This window comes from Ornithorhynchus anatinus, chromosome 4 (genome assembly GCF_004115215.2).
Source record: "Ornithorhynchus anatinus isolate Pmale09 chromosome 4, mOrnAna1.pri.v4, whole genome shotgun sequence".
In the NCBI taxonomy this organism is placed as follows: domain Eukaryota; kingdom Metazoa; phylum Chordata; class Mammalia; order Monotremata; family Ornithorhynchidae; genus Ornithorhynchus; species Ornithorhynchus anatinus.
Window position 1 is genome coordinate 65,789,860 of NC_041731.1, and position 18,294 is coordinate 65,808,153.

Below are 18,294 nucleotides of genomic sequence, written 5' to 3' on the forward strand. Positions count from 1 at the left end.
AGAGGGTAAGTAATAGGCTATGTAAAATATGTACATGAGTGCTATGGAGATTGTGAGTAAGTAAGCCTTCCAGTGACCTAGTAGTGTTAAAGTAACATTGGAGGATATAAGCGGCAGGGGGTGGGGAGACACTTCAAAAGCAATTAGAGAATGTCTCCTGGAGAGGATATGACTTCAAATTGGTCATATTTATTGAGAACTTACTGTGTGCAGAGCACTGACCAAAGCTTCTATGTCCTTTATTGCATCTTCAGCCATAGTGACATAAAATTAATAGACCTACTACATAGCCCAACTTTATGTCAGGAAAGGAATTAGGCAGGACACCTTCTATTCTTGACATGACTGTCTATATCGATTAATGTTATAGATTTTCTACCTACTGTATGCCACTGTACTGAGTGCTGTGGTAGTATCACAGAAGCAAGAGCATTTTAAGCTTTCATGGCCAGAGATACTGTTTACCAACTCAGTTGCACTCTTTCAAGCACTTAGTACAGTGATCTGCACACAATAAGTGCTTAATACATACCATTGATTTATTAATTGATAATGGGGAATGTGAAAAGAATGACCCACATTTTTAATCAATGAGAGCAGGAGGAAGAATAGAGTTTCAACTGGAAGTTGCAAGACTATGAAAGGAAGAAACAGATGGATAGAGAAGCATCATGGCCTAGTGGTTAGACCGCAGGTCTGGGAGTCAGAAGGACCTGTGTTCTAATTCCAGCTCACTTGTCTGCTGCGTGACCTTGGGACAGTCACTTCAGTTCTTTGGGCCTCAGTTACTTTATCTGTTCAATGGGGATTAATACTGTGAGGGCCAAGTGGGACATGGACTGTGTCCAAACTGATTAGACTGTATCTATCCCAGCACTTAGTATGGTACCTGGAACATATTAAGTGCTTAATAAATGAAATAATAAGTGAATAACAATAGCATACATAGATTGATGAATGCCTCAAATCTACAAATTGATAAATGCTGAAGATTGCCATCTATACATAAGTAAATGTATATACATGAGTGTTGAGATTGCTTGTTGGGTTAAAACCACTAGGGTAGTAATGGTATTTATTGAGTGCATACTGAATGCAGTGCACGGTTCTAAGCACTTGATAATGTGCAATAGAAGCATAAGTCACATTCTCTGCTCTCGAAGGGCCTACACTCTAATGAAGACAGCAATTAAAATATTTACGAGTGTTGAAATCAGAGTAAATATATTTCGTGTTCAACAGAATATACATAAATGCTGAGGATGGATTTTAATAAATATCTAAGCGGTAGAGGCAGCTGCTGGGTTGATGGAATCAAAGTACTAATAAGTTGAGAAAGATTTGTTGGAAGATTTGGAATTTTAGGAGGGTTCTGGCAGGGAGGGTGGAGGTCTGGTGGATATGGAGGAGAGCCGAAGGACCTTTATGAATTGCTCAGGGAACTCCAATTTGCTCAATAATTTCTATAGACAGGTTTGTCATAGTGTCAATCAATAAATAAATGCTATCAAGTACTTACTGTGTGCAGAGCACTGTACTAAACACTTGGGAGAGTACAATATGAAATGCTTTTGCACAGTCTAAGAATACTGCATAAAGGTTTTGTATCTGAAGTTTTATTGCCTCTGTTGTACTGTAAAAACTGAATCTGTTGTTCGGCATTTGGCCAGAAATCACACTGCAATTTAGGTAGTGTATAGCTAACTCTATAACACTCCAGGAGCTTCCCTAGAAAGGATACCCCTGTAGTTTCTATAGTTGGCCATCTTTACAGCTTGAAAATGTAGCCCACTGGGATGGTTCCCCTTCTGGGGTTCCTTCCTGGTATCTCCGGTTTCCTATCTGCCTCTCCAGTCAGGAGCGAGTGAGTCGCTGGATTTATTTGGAGTAGAGATCTATGTGCCTATAGGAGAAGTGATTTTTTTTTAAAAATAGTATTTGTTAAGAGCTAACTATGTACCAGGCACTGTACTAAGCACTGGAGTAGATACAAGATTAACAGGATGGACACAGTCCCTGTCCTGCATGGGGCTCACGGTCTTAATCCCAATTTTACAGATGAGGTAAACTCATTATGGGTAAGGAATGTATCTGCTAATTTGGATTGTATTCTCCTAAGTGCTTAGTACAATGCTCTCCACAGAGTAAGTGCTTAATAAATACCATTGATTGATTGAGGTAAAAGGCACAGAGAACTTAAGTGACTTGCCTAAGGTCACACAGCAGACAAGTAATGGAGCTGGGATTAGAACCCAGATCCTCTGACTACTAGGCTTTTTCCACTAGGCCACACTGATTCCCAGCCCTCACTTCCCCTAGGAAATGAGTGCCTGTGGACATCACCGGAGTTGGAGAAGCAGACGAAACTAAAAGCAAAGGAACAGTGTGATGTTTCACACAGGATTACCACATATCCTTAGAACAGATGGGCACTCATTTTAGATAGATAGGCGTACAGAGAGGAGAGGATTAGGGCCTGGCTCATTTTTCTGCCCCAAATCTAGGGCTAACCTTGCCATAATAATATTAGAGGTATTCATTAAGCATTTACTCGGCATCAGGCATTGTGCTAAGCCCTAGGGTATTCATTCATTCATTCATTCATTCATTCATTCATTCGTATTTATTGAACTCTTACTGTGTGCAGAGCACTGTACGAAGTGCTTGGAAAATACAATCCAGCAATAGAGAGAATCCCTGTCCACAAAGGGCTTACAGTCTAAAAGGGGGGAGACAGACTTCAAAACAAGTAAACAGTCATCAATATAAATAAATAGAATTATAGATATGTACGTATTTACAAGTGCTGTTGTGGGGCAGAGGGGTAGAACAAAGGGAACAAGTTGAAAGCGATGCAAAGGGGAAGGGGAGCTGAGGAAAAGGGGGGCTTAGTTTGGGAAGGCCTCTTGGAAGAGGTGAGCCTTTAGTAGGACTTTGAATGGGGGAAGTGAGATTGTTTGGGGGATTTGAGGAGGGAGGACATTCCAGGTCAGAAGTAGGACGTCGGCCAGGGGTTGACAGTGGGACAGGCAAGAATGAGGCACAGTGAGAAGGTTAGCACCAGAGGAGCGGAGTGTCCAGGCTGGGTAGATACAATCCAATCACAAATAGGTCCCAGTGACTGGGACCTCTTTCACCCTAGATAACCTCTTAGTAATAATAATAAATAACAATTATGGTACTTGTTAAGTGCTTAATATATACCAAACTCTGTTCTAAGCAGTGGGGTGGGTACAAGTTAAGCAGGTTGGGCATAGTCTCTGTCTCACATGGGGCTCACACTCTGAATCCCCATTTTGCAGTTGAGGTAACTGAGGCCCAGAGAAGTTAAATGACTTGCCCAAGGTCACACAGCAGACATGTATAGCAAAGATTAGAACCCAGGTCCTTCTGACTCCTAGGTCCATGCTCTCTCTATCCACTATGCCATGCTGCTTCTCTTTAGAGTTCAATTCAGGTTACAGAGATTGGGGCACCCGAAGAGGAGAAGCAGTGCAGTCTAGTGGATAGAGCATGGGCCTGGGAGTCAGAAGGACCTGGGTTATAATTTTGGCTTCATCACATGTCTGCTGTGTGACCTTGCGCAAGTGGCTTCATTTCTCTGTGCCTCAGTTATCTCATCTATAAAATGGGGATTAAGATTGTGAGCTCTGTGTGGCACAGGGAGTGTGTCCAACCTGATGAGCTTGTATCTATCTGCCCCAGTGCTTAGAACAGTGACTGACACATAGTATATGCTTAACAAATACCATAAGAAAAAGAGAACACTGATAAAAGCTTTTAGGCTCTTAGTGATGGTAATGCTCTCACTAAGGATTTAGGTCCTGAGGCTTCAGTAGAATTAGTAGAGAAATGGGCAACCATTGGATGTTTTGAGGCTTACTACAGTGCTCAGCACACAGGTGGTGCTTAGTAAATACTATTGATTGACTGAGATCTGTGGTTCAACAAGAGGTTCCTCAACTTTACAGACACTTCTACTCCGAATCTGATAAAAGCTGCTGGCTTTTGGGAAACAGGAAAGCTGACTTCTAAGGCTTCTCAGATCTGTGCATGGGTGTTAAGCTAAAGTCCTAGGAATTTAGACAATGCCATTTTGGAAAGGCTACTTCTAAGGCTTTTCAGGTCTTTGGTTGGATATTAATATTAGGACTTAGGAATTTAGACCAAGCCTTATTGGAAAGCCTACTTCTAAGCACTTGGTACAATACTCTATACTCATTAAGCTCTTAAATACAATTGATTGATTCTAAGATATTTCAGCTTTGTGCCTGGATATTAATATACAGATTTTGGAATTTTGACAGTGCCATATTGGTCAAACTATCTAGTCCAGGTAGGGCAGCAAAGGCTGGATGCATGAAAAAACAGTAAAATAGTTGCCTTCCTGCATATCCAACCATTAGGTCAGGGATACTAACCATTTTGGCCTCATCTATTAATTTTATAGAGTATCTTCTTGGACATTCAGCATCCAGTAAGCAGAGGGTTGTTGATAACCCCCTGGAAGGTACTGGGCACTTAACCCCTGCCCCATACTAGCATTATAATTGCTAAAATCCTGCTTAAAGGGAGGAGGCTGGGCTTATGGAAAAGGTTTTGGCCTTATGTTTTTGTACTGGTAGAAGTTTCTTTATCGACAGAACATATAGCTTCCCAAACACATCCAAAACCAATGGACTTATTGGTTTCAATACCTCTAGACTGTAAGCTCCTCTATACCGTAGGCTCAGTGTGGGCAGGGTCTGTGTCTAACAACTCTGCTATATTGTTATAGTGTACTCTCGCAAGTGCTTAATATAGTGCTCTGCAAACAGTAAATATGCAATAAATACTATTGATTAGCTAGTAGAAGATATGTATATTAGGTAATAGAGCATACATTTTTCCAGTGGTAAAACATCTGGGTATAGCATACCTGAAGACTACGATGCTGAGAAGCAGCATGGCCTAGTGAAAAGAGCATGGGCCTGGGAATCAGAGGACCTGGTTGTAATCCCTGCTCTGCCACTTGTCTACTCTGTGACCTTGGGCAAGTCACTTCACTTCTGCTTCCCCAGTTCTCTCCTTGACTCCTTACAATCTGGTTTCCACCCTCCATACTCCACAGAAATGACCCTCTCTGAAGGTCTCCAGTAATCTCCTTCTTGCAGAACCCAATGATCTCTATTCCATCCTAATCCATCTTGACCTTTCAGCTGCCTTTGCCTTTAACCCCCCTAACTTTTACCTGGTGACACTATCTAACCTTGGCTTCACTGATACTGTCCTCTCTTGGTTTTCCTCCTATCTCTCTGGCTACTCTTTCTCAGTCTTTTCTGCAGGCTCCTCCTCTGCTTCCCACCCTGCAGTATGGCATAGTGGATTGAGCATAGGCCTGGGAATCAGAATGTCATGGGTTCTGATCCTGGCTCTGCCACTCATCTGTTGTGTGACCTTGGGCAAGTCACTTCACTTCTCCGGGCTTCAGTTGCTTCATCTGTAAAGTGGGGATTGAGACTGTGAGCCCCATGTGGGATAGGGATTGTGTCAGGTTGTCCAACCTGATTTGCTTGTATCCATCCCAGTGCTTAGTAAAGTGCCTGCACATATTAAGCACTTAACAATTACCATTATTATTAAACTGTGGGAGTCCCTGAAGGCTCAGTTTTGGGTTCCCTTCTATTTTCCATATTAAACCCACTCCTGCAGAGAACTCATTTGCTCCCAAGAATTCACCTAGTAACTCTATGCAAATGATTCCCAAATCTACCTCTTCAGCCCTAAACTCTGTCCTTCTTTGTGACATTTCTACTTGGATGTCACACCAACACCTCAAACCTTAAAATGTCATAAAAAAAACTTCTTGCCTTTCTACACAAGCACTCTCCTCCTCTGACTTTCCCATCACTGTAGGCAATACCACAGTTCTCCCTGTTTCACAAGTGCATAGTTTTGACATTATCCTTGACATAATAGGAATAATAACAACAACAATAGTAATAATGCTACATGTTAAGTGCTTACTATATGCCAAGCACTGTACTAAGCACTGAGATACATAAAACTAATCAAAGACAGTCCCAGTCCCACAAATAGGATAGGTATTTAATCCCCATTTTACAAATGAAGAAACTGAAGCACAGCTATGTTCCCAAGGTCCCACAGCAGGCAAGTGTTGGATCCAGGATCAGGGTCCTCTGAGTCCCAGGCCTGTGCTCTTTCTATTGTCATGCTGCTTCTTCTCTCTCTCCCTGAACCCATTTATTTTGGCAATCACCAAATTCCATCAGTTCTATCTTCACAACATCTCAGGAAACTGTACCTTCTTCTCCATCCAAACTGCTATCATGCTGGTCCACGTATTGGTCACATCCTGCCTTGACTACTGTGTCTGCCTCCTCACTGGCCTCCTTGTCTCCTGTCTCTTCCCACTCCAGTCCATACTTTACTCTGCTGCTTAGATCATTTTGCTAAAAAAACATTCTGTGCACGTCTCCCCACTCCTCAAAAACTTCCAGTGGTTGCTCATCCATCTGCGTCAAACAGAAACTCCTTACTGTCGGCTTTAAGGCGCTCAATCAGCTCGCCCCCTACTTCCTAACTTCACTTATCACTAACTAAAACACATCCCACAAACGTCACTCTTCTAACGCCCACCTACTCACCATACCTTGCTCTCATCTCTCTTGCCGCCGACCCTTTGCTCATGTCCCTCCTTCTGCCCTGGAACTCCCTCCCCCTTTATTTTTGACAGGCCACTATTGTCCCCGTCTACAAAGCCCTACTAAAATCATATCTCCTCTACAAAGCCTTCCCTGGCTAACGTCTCATTTCCTCATCATATTCGCCCTCCCTTGTGTGTTGCGCTTGGATCTGTAACTCTTAGCACTTTGATACTCACCCCCACCCCAGCCCCACAGCAGTTATATACAAATCCTTATACTCTACTGCTTCCTCTATCTTCAATTTATTGGTTTTTTTAAAATGGTATTTGTTAAGCACTTACTATGTGACAGGCACAGTACTAAGTACTGGGATAGATACAAGGTTGAACACAGTCCATATTCCACGTGGGGCTCACAGTCTCAATCTCCATTTTACAGATGAGGTAACTGTGACACAGATAATCTAAATGCCTTGCCTAGAGTCGCACAGCAGATAAGCGGTGGAACTGGGATTAGAACCCAGGTCCTCTGACTCCCAGGACTGTGACCTTTCCACTAGGTCTTGCTGCTTTCAGTCTCTCTCTGTCCCATTAGATTATAAACTCCCTTTGGGAAAGGATCATCTCTACCAACTCTATTGTATTATACTCTCCCAAACACTTAGTACAGTGTTGTGCACATAATCAGCATTTAATAAATATCATTGATTGATTACAAAGAAATTAAAAGTGCCCATTGTTGTTTTTGGGGAGTTAAAAAGAGAGTGGATAAACACAATTTCACACACATATTTGTAACCATAAGGCACAAGCGATTGAGGTACAGATCATATAAGTCTTTTAAGACTTAGACAACTGAAACCTATACAGTTGATTCTCTGACAAACCTTGCATTAAGGAAATCTAGCATTGTAGAACTCATACCCCATGTGACCTTGGATGAATATTCAAATCTATTTCTCCATCACCACGTTGTTTTATATCCAGTTACGTGTTGTCATAAGAATATTCTCTAATTCTGCCATGTTCTAGCATAAACATAGGAGAAGCAGCGTGGCTCAGTGGAAAGAGCCCGGGCTTGGGAGTCAGAGGTCATGGGTTTGAATCGCAGCTCTGCCACTTGTCAGCTGTGTGACTGTGGGCAAGTCACTTAACTTCTCTGTGCCTCAGTTACCTCATCTGTAAAATGGGGATTAACTGTGAGCCTCACATGGGACATCCTGATTACCCTGTATTTACCCCAGCCTTAGAACAGTGCTCTAATGTTGCAAATTCCAACATTATTATTATTATTACAGCAGAACTGACTGGACTCTTGGTTACACCAATACATGTGATCCTTAATAATAATAATGATGTTGGTATTTGTTAAGCGCTTACTATGTGCCGAGCACTGTTCTAAGCGCTGGGGTAGTCACAGGGGAGTCAGGTTGTCCCACGTGGTGCTCACAGTCTTAATCCCCATTTTACAGATGAGGTAACTGAGGCACAGAGAAGTTAAGTGACTTGCCCAAAGTCACACAGCTGACAAGTGGCCGAGCTGGGATTCGAACCCATGAACTCTGACTCCAAAGCCCGTGCTCTTTCCACTGAGCCACGCTGCTTCTCTAAGGGAGCAAGGGATAAGGGGCTAACATGGAAAGATTTCATGGAGAAATGGGATTTCAGTAACCATTTTGAAGAAGGTCCATGAAGAGAGGTTGAAAGCTAGGAGGCGAGTGAAATGAAAAGTTCACTGGGAGGTGAGTGAAATGAAATGCCCAATTTCACTGGGAGGCGAGTGAAATGAAAAACAGTGGAATCAGCAGGTTGAGAACCTTAAAGTCCAAGATCAGGAATTTAGATTTTATGTGAATGGCCAGTATTAAAATAATGAAATGCCATTTGGAGTAGCGGAGGTGGCTGCTCCAAGATTGGAAAGGGCTATTTCTCTGGGGTGGGTGCCCATCGAGAACAATAATGATAATGATAAGCATCATTAAGAATAACTACTTCATTCATTCAATTGTATTTATTGAGCGCTTACTGTGTGCAGAGCACTGTACTAAGCGCTTGGAAAGTACAATTTGGCAACAGATAGAGACAATTCCTACCCAACAAAAAGTTCACAGTCTAGAAGGGGGAGACAGACAACAAAACAAGTAGACAGGCATCAATACCATCGAAATAAATAGAATTATATACATATATATATATACATCATTAATAAAATGGAGTAATAAAACTACTTATGTGTTAAGCACTGGGGTAGGTCCCTTCTCATGATCACACTGGAAGAGATTAGAGTACTAATTAGTAGAGTACTCTACTAATAAGCCACGGAGCAGCTTGGTTTAGTGGTTAGAGCACGAGCTGGGAGTCAGAAGGTTATGGGTTCTAATCCCAGCTCTGCCACAAGTCTGCTTTGTGACCTTAGGCAAGTCACTTCACTTCTCTGGGCCTCAATTACCTCATCTGAAAAATGGGGATTAAGAGTGTGAGCTCTATGTGGGACAGGGATAGTGTCCAACCTAACTTGAATCTACCCCAGTGCTTAGAACAGTGCTTGGCACATAGTAAATGCATAAAAGTACCATAATTATTATTATTACTATTACCAGTTTTGGCTATGGGAGGGAGAGTCAAGCAGAGGCATACTCATTCCATTCCTTGCTTAGGTAGTGGCTAGCGAATGGAAGGCAATCTGCTACAAGTCAGAACTCACCTATGCAGCAGCAACAGCATGGGTGAGTCGAGGGTGGAGACTCAAGTTGACTGTGCAGAGGAAGGCAAGGGTAAACACTTCCATAATTAGACCAAGAAAACTCTGTGGATACACTATTGGCACAACTGCAGGTGGAGATGGGGTGTTTTGGGAGAGATGTGTCAGTGGAGTTGCCATGGGTTGGAGATGACTCGACAGCATAAGGCAAGACAAGATGGGGTAGGTATAAAGTAATCACATTGGAAGCAGTCTGAGAGACTGGGAAAGTAGGGGTGATTTTATCCCCATTTTAATAATGATGATGATGGTATTTGTTAAGCGCTTAGTTTCAGGCACTGTTTTAAGCACTGGGGTAGATACAAGCAAATCAGGTTGGACACAGTCCCTGTTCTATATGGGGGTTTACAGTCTTAATCCCCATTTCACAGATGTTGTAACTAAGGCCTAGTGAAGTGACTTGTGCAAGGTCATACAGCAGACACGTGGCAGAGCTAGGATTAGAACCCATAACCTTCTGACTCCCAGGCCCGTGCACATCCACTAAGCTTATGTAACACTCGTGGTTCTGGGAACAGTAGCAGAACACAGCCACTTGCAAATGGGATCCCCAAAAGAGAATCTGGCCCTGGTTGAGCCCCTCCAAGAGCTTGTCCCCAAACACTGCTTTCATTAGGATGAAATATAGTGAATTATTTCTTCTCTGCAGTTCTTACCAACCTCCAACAGGAGATTTTATTGTATGTTTAGAATCCCACAGTTCTCACCAAAGATTGCTTACTACAGTACACTGCACAACAGCATTAACACTGGATCTCCCAGCTCTCCCTCCCATGCATTTCCCATGCATAGGTCTTGCAGCCTCCCGATTGTAGTCTTTAGGGGATTCATCCTCTCCAACGACCTGCCCATAGTCCTGCACTGCTTAAAATGTGTCCACTTATTTATTGTCTGAGCTTTCAGGTTGGGTGTTTTGAATTTCAACAGCTCCATTGGGTCCGAGTATCTGGAGGCCTTAAGTTTCCTTCCGTACTCACTGTCCCGTAAACCAACATGAAGGGTAGAGCTGGACGCAGAAACCTGCCCTGGGGCCCAGATGAAACTGTCACTGAACTGGCAAATAATATGAGTGCGCACAATTTTGTTGGCTCCTAATCAAATAGAGGTTATTTTATTATTAGTTTAGACAAGACTAAGGTCAGGGGAGGGAAAGAGTGCTCAGGCAGAGCGCTTCCCTAGAGCTGCCAAATTTAGGGTTCACCGAAGGGGGAAGCCCATGTGGGACCGCTGGAAGAAAGATGTCTTTAAGGCATGGGGCTATTTACCCATGTAAACTTTCCTGGGTTGGAAGCAAGTCCTGGAAGCAGCGTAGCCCAATGGGAAGAGCACGAGCCTGGGAGGTAGAGGATCTGGGTTCTAATCCCAGCTCTGCCACTTATTATTTTTTTATTTTGTAAGTGGTCACTTTGTGCCAGGCATTGTATTAAGCACTGGGGTAGATGCAAAATAATCAAGATGGACACCCAGATTATGCCCTTTTGTCCCCGGCTCATTTTCCCTTCTGCGTCATCTATGCACTTGGATCTGTGATCTTTGGGAATTTTATATTTGTCCTGCTCCCAACCCCATGGCACTTCTGTACATATCTTTAGGTTATATATTATAAACTATTAATGCTTGTCTCCCCCTCTAAACTGTAAGCTCTCTGTGGGTAAGGAACGTGTCTGCTACTTCTATTGTATCATACTTCCCCCCCTCCTCCCCCTGCACCCACAGCTACTTTCAAGTGTGGCCTCTGGAACCCCCGCTCTATTACAGGCAAGCTACCTTTCATCCATGACCTTTTCCTCTCCCGCTCTCTCCTCCTCCTCGCCCTTTCGGAAACGTGGCTCTCTCCCGAAGACACGGTCTCCGCCGCCGCTCTCTCCAGTGGAGGCCTCTCCTTCTCCCACTCCCCCAGACTCACCGGTAAGGGAGGAGGCGTCGGCTTCCTCCTCTCGCCCCGTTGCCGCTTCCGCACTATCCCTCCTCCCCCCTCCCTCTCCTTCCCCTCCTTCGAAGCCCATATCATTCGCCTCTACCACCCACTCCAGTTACTTGTCGCCGTCATCTACCGCCCTCCCGGTCCCACCTCCGACTTCTTCGACCACCTTGACCCCTTTCTCACCTTCCTTCTCTCCTTCTCTCTGCCCACTCTGATCCTTGGAGACTTCAACATCCATACGGATGTACCCGATGACTCCTCTGCCGCCCGCCTGCTATCCCTCCTCGACTCTGCCGACCTCCTCCTCCACCATACCGCGCCCACTCACCAACTCGGTCACACCCTCGATCTCGTCATCTCCTACCGCTGCACTATCTCCTCCCTCACCAACTCTGAAATCCCTCTCTCTGACCATAACCTTCTCACCTGCCTCATCTCTCACACTCCCTCCCCCTGCAAATCTTCACTACTGCCCCACAGAGACCTCCGCTCTCTCGATCCCATCCATCTTTCCAATAGCAACTCTCCTCACCTTGCCGCCCTGTCCTCTCTTCCCACTCTCGACGAGCGGGTCTCCGCTCTCAACTCCACCCTCTCTACTCATCTCGACTCTCTCGCCCCCCTTTCCCTCCGCTGCTCTCTCTCCACTAACCCACAGCCCTGGATCACCTCCTCCGTCCGCCTCCTACGCTCCTATGCTCGAGCTGCTGAGCGCCGCTGGCGAAAGTCCAAGCACCAAGCCGACCTCACACACTTCAAATTTATCCTTTCCTGCCTTAACTCTGCCCTCTCCTCCGCCAGGCAAAGCTTCTTCTCCTCCCTCATCGACACCCATGCCCGTCACCCCTGCCGATTGTTCCGGACCTTTAACTCTCTCCTTGGGCCCCCTGTTCCTCCCCCTCTCCCATCTCTCACCCCCAATGATCTGGCCACCTATTTCCTCACGAAAATCAACACGATCAGGTCTGAGCTCCCCAAAGTCACCCCTCTGCCTCTCCCCTCCCCCCAACCAACCCCCTCCCCTACTTTCCCATCCTTCCCTGCAGTATCCTCAGAGGAGATCTCCTCCCTCCTCACAAGTGCCACCCCCTCCACCTGCGCCTCGGACCCCATTCCCTCTCACCTTCTTAAAACCATCGCCCCTGCCCTCCTCCCTTCCTTAAATTCTATTTTTAACCACTCAATCTCCAAGGGCTCCTTCCCCTCTGCCTTCAAACATGCCCACGTCTCCCCCATCCTAAAAAAACCCGCTCTTGACCCCACATCCCCCTCCAGATATCGCCCTATCTCCCTACTACCCTTCCTTTCCAAAATCCTAGAATGAGTCGTCTACAATCGATGCTTAGAATTCCTTAACTCCCATTCTCTCCTAGACCCCCTCCAATCTGGCTTCCGTCCCCTCCACTCTACCGAGACTGCTCTCTCTAAGGTCACCCGTGACCTCCTTCTTGCCAAATCCAATGGCTCCTACTCCATTCTAATCCTCCTTGACCTCTCTGCTGCCTTTGACACTGTCGACCATCCCCTCCTCCTCCATACCTTATCTCACCTTGGCTTCACGGACTCTGTCCTCTCCTGGTTCTCCTCTTACCTCTCTGGCCGGTCATTCTCGGTCTCCTTCGCTGGAGCCTCCTCCCCCTCCCATCCTTTAACTGTTGGAGTTCCTCAAGGGTCAGTTCTTGGCCCTCTTCTGTTCTCCATTTACACTCACTCCCTCGATGAACTCATTCGCTCTCACGGCTTTGACTACCATCTCTACGCAGATGACACGCAGATCTACATCTCCGCCCCTGTCCTCTCCCCCTCCCTTCAGGCTCGCATCTCCTCCTGCCTCCGGGACGTCTCCACCTGGATGTCGGCCCGCCACCTAAAACTCAACATGAGCAAGACTGAGCTCCTCATCTTCCCTCCCAAACCCGGTCCTCTCCCAGACTTCTCTATCACCGTGGATGGCACGACCATCCTTCCCGTCCCGCAGGCCCGCAATCTCGGTGTCATCCTTGACTCGTCCCTCTCGTTCACCCCACACATCCTATCCGTTACCAAGACCTGCCGGTTTCACCTCTACAATATCGCCAAGATCCGCCCTTTCCTCTCCACCCAAACGGCTACCTTACTATTACGGGCTCTCGTTATATCCCGGCTAGACTACTGTGTCAGCCTTCTCTCTGACCTCCCTTCCTCCTCTCTCGCCCCGCTCCGGTCTATTCTTCACTCCGCTGCCCGGCTCATCTTCCTGCAGAAACGATCTGGGCATGTCACTCCCCTTCTTAAACAACTCCAGTGGTTGCCTATCGACCTCCGCTCCAAACAAAAACTCCTCACTCTAGGCTTCGAGGCTCTCCATCACCTTGCCCCTTCCTACCTCTCCTCCCTTCTCTCTTTCTACCGCCCACCCCGCACGCTCCGCTCCTCTGCCGCCCACCTCCTCACCGTCCCTCGGTCTCGCCTATCCCGCCGTCGACCCCTGGGTCACGTCCTCCCGCGGTCCTGGAATGCCCTCCCTCCTCACCTCCGCCAAACCGATTCTCTTTCCCTCTTCAAAACCCTACTTAAAAATCACCTCCTCCAAGAGGCGTTCCCAGACTGAGCTCCTCGTCCCCCTCTACTCCCTCTGCCATCCCCCCTTTACCTCTCTGCAGCTAAAGCCTCATTTTCCCCTTTTCCCTCTGCTCCTCCACCTCTCCCTTCCCATCCCCACAGCACTGTACTTGTCCGCTCAACTGTATATATTTTCGTTACCCTATTTATTTTGTTAATGAATTGTACATCACCTTGATTCTATTTAGTTGCCATTGTTTTTACGAGATGTTCTTCCCCTTGACGCTGTTTAGTGCCATTGTTCTTGTCTGTCCGTCTCCCCCGATTAGACTGTAAGCCCGTCAAACGGCAGGGACCGTCTCTATCTGTTGCCGACTTGTTCATCCCAAGCGCTTAGTACAGTGCTCTGCACATAGTAAGCGCTCAATAAATACTATTGAATGAATTCTCCCATGTGCTTAGTGTAGTGCTTTGCACACAGTAAGTGGCTCAATAAGTACCACTGATTGATTGGTTTGATTGACACGGTTCATGTCCCACATGGGACTCCGTCTTCATCCCCATATTACGTATGTGGTAACTGAAATGTAGAAAAGTTAAGTGATTTGTCCAAAATCACCCAGTACATGAGCAATGGAGAAAGAATTATAATCTAGGTCCTCAGACTCCCAGGCCAATGCTCTTTCCTTTAATCAACACTGCACACAGCCACTTGTCTGCTGTGTGACCTTGGGCAAGTCGCTTCACTTCTCTGTACCTCAGTTATCACATCTGTAAAATGGGGATTAAATTCTCCTCCCTCTTAGACTGTGAGCCCTATATGGAACAGGGACTGTGTTCCACCTGATTAGCTAGCATCTCCCCCAGTGCTTAGGATAGTGCTTGGCACTCAGTAAGTGCTTAAGAAATACCATGATTGTCATCATTATTCTGATTATTATTTAAGACCTGGGACTTTGGGGTGTGCTGCAGCTTCTCCATTCTGGGATCAACCCCAGCCAGCTGTTCAGAAGCTTTACCTTTACAACCTTTAGAAGTCTGGGGAGGTTACAATGGCTTATAACTAAGAATCCTTTACTTGAACTTGTACAGAGCTTGAGAACCTTTATTCACTATTTCATTCAGTTGTATTTATTGAGTACTTACTATGTGCAGAGCTCTGTCCTAAGCACTTGGGAAAGTACAACATAGCAATAAGCAGACACATTCCTTGCCCACAGGTAGCTTACAGAAGAGGGAACTACTATCTCCACGACTTTGTACTTGCACAATTATCTCTGCCTACGTTTTGTTGCTTTAAAGCATGCTTTATATCATGGGTGATATAAGGGAATTAAGTCTAGCAATAATATTTTTTAAATCAATAAAAAAGTCTAGCCATAAGGGTAGGAGGAGAAAAAAAGATAAAAAAAAAGAGAGAAGGAAGAAGGAGGTAAAAAGACACTTGAGGCTGCAATGTTTTACTTTTATTGCACTCTCCCAAATGCTGCATACAGTAGGCACTCAATAAATCAATTGCAACCCCATCTTGTTCTTATCCTGCTCCTCCCCCTTTTGCTCCTCTTCCACTGAAGGCAGTTTTAAGGACTTAATCCCCTACTTACCTGCTGTGTTGTGTTCTCACCCTTCTGCTCCTCCTCCTCTTCCTCTCCATCACTCCCAGTTCTATCTATTTACATGTGATGCATTTTTTAAAATGTCTTTCCCCCAAATCATGGTGAGACCATTTTACAGTAATAAAGACATTCATTTGCTTATCTCACTTCCTTGTCTGGGTTTGTTGACTCTGTTGCTTGCTTTTGTTTGCAATCCATTGATTGCCTTATTTTTATTTAGACTGTGAGTCCTATTTGGGATATAGACTGTTTCTGATCTGTTTATTTGTAACTACCCAGTACTTACCATCGTGCTTGGCACATACTAAGTGATTAATAAAGGCTATAACAACTACCTGACCTATCTCCCTCACGATTCTTCTATTCCAGAAAACAGGTTTAAGTGTGAGTGTGTCACGTTTCCTTTAAAAAGAACTACTTCTAGTTTCTCTTATGGCTTTTTCTATTGACCAATGCAAAGTCGTTTTATGAGAAAGTAAGAAGCCACAGGCCTGGGAGTCAGAAGGACATGGGTTGTAATGCCAGCTCTGCCATTTGTCTGCCATGTGACCTTGGGGAAGTCACTTCACTTGTCTGGAGCTCAGTTACCTCATCTATAAAATGGAGATTAAAACTGGATACTCTGGGTTTGTATCCACCCCAGTGCTTAGTACAGTGCCTGTCGCATAGTAAGCACTTAAGAAATATCACAAGTATTATCATTTTTATTAAGAAGCAGTTTCTAAAGTGGTTGCCTAATTCTAAAAGAGCACTGCAGGCTTTAGGAAACCAGCTGCTCGTAGCTCTACTGCACTAGTTGTAAGAGGGCTGCTTTTCCATGCTCTCCCATCTGGGCTCAATGCAGCTGTAAGTCTGTGCATAAACACAGTTGCCAAGATGCAACTGTGAAAGACAGAGGACATACTGAATCTATTTCTGCATCCATTTCCCCCATTTCAAGGGGCAAAGGAGAAAAGATCAGTGTTCCGGTAGGTAACAAAAAATCACATTTAATTTGCAGGCTTCACTAGTTCAAAAAGGGACATCCAAATATTTAGGAAGGTGAGTCTATACTAAATGTTGATGTTGTAAATAAATTCCAGCAGTAAATACAGTGCTGTTTGGGTTAATCATGACTCATATTTAATTTCATCAAAATTGTGGTATTTGGTAAGCGCTTACTATGCGTCAAACACGTTTCTTAGCGATAGGGTAGCTACAGGTTAATCAGGACCCATTTGGGGATCCCAAGGCAAATAAGGAGCAGAAAAGGTAGTGAATCTCAGTTTTGCAGATGAAGGAAATGAGGCCCAAAGATATGGAGTGACCCTTCCAAGGTCATATAGCAGGTAAGTGGCAGACGGGGAATTAAAACCCAGGGCCTCTGACTCCCAGACCTATGCTCTTTCTACTAGGCCATACTGCCTCTCATTAACCTAATAGTTCTGTGTGTGTGTGTGTGTATGTGTGTGTGTGTGGGGGGGTGGGTATGTGTTTAGGTTGGGGGTGGGGTCCATGTTTGGGAGGCTTCATATTTTTGATGTGGACCACCAAGATTAGCTGCTCCTTGTTGAGTCACTGTGGTCAATATTTCATCCAGTTTCCACTAGACATATTTAGGATGGCCCTTCACACTCTGCTTTCTACCCATCTCTGGCTCTTTCTGAACAGCTTGATAGTAATAACAATAATAATTGTGGTATTTAAGTGCTTACTATATATTATGTATGCTACATAGTAAGTGCCAGACATTGTATTAGTCTGAGGTGGATATAAGCAAATCGGGTTAGAGACTGTCCCTGTCCCACCTGGAGACTCATAGTCTTAATCTCTATTTTCCAGATGAGGTAACTGAGGCCCAGTAAAGTGACTTGCCCAAGGTCACACAGCAGATAGGTGGCAGAGCAGGATTAGAACACAGCTCTTTCTGACTTTCAGGCCCATGCTGTATCTATTAGAGAAGCAGTGTGGCTCAGTGGAAAGAGCCCGGGCTTGGGAGTCAGAGATCATGGGTTCAAATGCCGGCTTTGCTACCTGTCAGCTGTGTGACTGTGGGCAAGCCACTTCACTTCTCTGGGCCTCAGTTACCTCCTCTGTAAAATGAGGATTAAGACTGAGCCTCACGTGGAACAACGCTGTATCTACCTCAGCACTTAGAAAAGTGCTCTGCACATGGTAAGCGCTTAACAAATGCCAACATTATTATTATTATTACTAGACCCTGCTGCTTCTCTGCTGATGGGGTTGACTGGTAATCTCAGGCTCTTTGTTTTGTGTCCATCCACTGATTATAAGGAGACTCTTTAGCTCAGGGGAATCGGTTGGACACTTACTTTTGTGATTTCACTCTTTGAGTGTGTAGTGGGAGCTATATAAGCCTGCCTTTCTGGGGGTTCCACAGAGTGTTTGGATTTATTTTTTATAGTCCTGAGGGGAAAGAAGTTTCCAGGTCAGGGAGAATCTCTTCTGTTCTGACACGCTAGGAGCAGTCTGGGGAACTGGGTTCCAATCCCAGCTCCACCGCTTGTCTGCTGAGTGAACTTGAGGAAGTCACTTAACTATCAGTGCCTCAGTTACCTCAGTTGTAAAATGAGGTAAAATGAGCCCTATGCGTGAAAGGGACTACGTCCAAGCCAATTATCTTGTATCTACCCCCGTGCTTAGTACAGTGCCTGGCACAAAATAAGCACCTAACAAATACCATAAAAAAGTTAGTATCATCAATTCTAATGACTTCCTGTCCCTAAATTGATCCAGCTGTTGACTTCCAGGAATATTATGATTCCTGTGCAGGACAGGGACTGTATCTGACCTGAGGATCTTATAT

General features: G+C 45.1%; 1 protein-coding gene across 23 annotated transcripts in view; it reads left to right on the forward strand.

The window, feature by feature from the left end:
• Nucleotides 1-18,294, forward strand: part of RIMS2 (regulating synaptic membrane exocytosis 2) — a 695,597-nt gene that overhangs the window by 244,811 nt on the left and 432,492 nt on the right. The gene's annotated exons all lie outside the window — the stretch shown is intronic.